This window comes from Arachis duranensis, chromosome 2 (assembly GCF_000817695.3).
Source record: "Arachis duranensis cultivar V14167 chromosome 2, aradu.V14167.gnm2.J7QH, whole genome shotgun sequence".
Classification (NCBI taxonomy): domain Eukaryota; kingdom Viridiplantae; phylum Streptophyta; class Magnoliopsida; order Fabales; family Fabaceae; genus Arachis; species Arachis duranensis.
In genome coordinates, this window is record NC_029773.3 from 13,874,356 (window position 1) to 13,875,453 (window position 1,098).

The 1,098-nt window shown below is 26.2% G+C and overlaps 1 protein-coding gene across 1 annotated transcript in view; it reads left to right on the forward strand.

Moving 5' to 3' along the window:
• The first annotated feature begins 368 nt into the window (after positions 1 to 368).
• LOC107473656 (inorganic phosphate transporter 1-4) overlaps positions 369 to 1,098 on the forward strand; it is a 2,772-nt gene continuing 2,042 nt past the window's right edge. Inside the window, 1 exon segment of the mRNA XM_052257383.1 lies at positions 369 to 426. The gene's annotated coding sequence lies outside the window, so the exon portion shown is untranslated.

The following is a 1,098-nucleotide window of genomic DNA, read 5'->3' on the forward strand; positions in this document are numbered from 1 at the left end:
TATTTATACATAAATATATGATGATTTATAATATTTTTATTATTATATTTGATTCAATTTCAATTATATAAATATATGGTTGAAAATTTGAATTTTTAGATTACTTACAAAAGTTTGTTAAAATCACACAAATGGCCCAACTGCAAATGTTAGAATCTCAAGTCAATATAAATTATAACCACCTTGACTCAAAAGGAACCGTTTGATTGAATAGAAACCAATCCAAAGAATTAAAATGAAAGGAGAACGATTGTAGCTGTGTAATGAATCATTGAATTCTATTTTTTGCTTCATTTTCGTTACCTATTAATAATTGTCCACTCTCTTCACCACATTTGCGCTAAGCCAATTCTTTTTTCCATCACTCTCTTTTCTTTCTTCTCTTCTCTCTCTCAAAACTCATTAAAGCTTCTCACATTCTTGCTGGTAAGTTTCTTTCATAATTTCTAATTTTGTTCTTTTCTTCCATTCTTTCACTCTTCTTGTGTAACTTTACTATGTATACATACATTAGGTGACTACAGGTTTCTTTTTTTTCCACTAATCATCATTAAGAGAAAGAAAATCGTGGTACATTATATTGTTTTTCCTAATTAATTCTCATTTTCTGTACTGGATTGATCATCATAATTTTTATTTGTTATTATGTCATGCATTCAAGTGTGTATGTGCGCGTCAGAAATATCACAGCTATGTATTTGTATAGTTCTTTAAATATTATAAATACTTTTAAAATATGCATTAAATATGTTTAGATTTGGACAAATATTTCTTCAGAAATTATGTATATAAGTTTCCTTTAGAAAGATCTAAATTGACATACGAAAACTTGATTTTAGCCAAATAAAATTATCTCATTGCTTTGTTTGTCCTTTTGTTTAGAAGGTTAATTGTTTTTGTGTATGAAAATTGAAAATATTTTATATTCAGATTACCTTATTTACATGTGTTTTCAATTAGTAGTAGCAGCATGCTATAGTGATTATTATTAGAGTCTCACTCTGATGCATGTTGCAGAAAAGATAAATATTGCGTTTTTTAGATTTTTTTTTAATGCTTATTTTGTATACTATGTATATTTTCAATTTGTATGTGAAT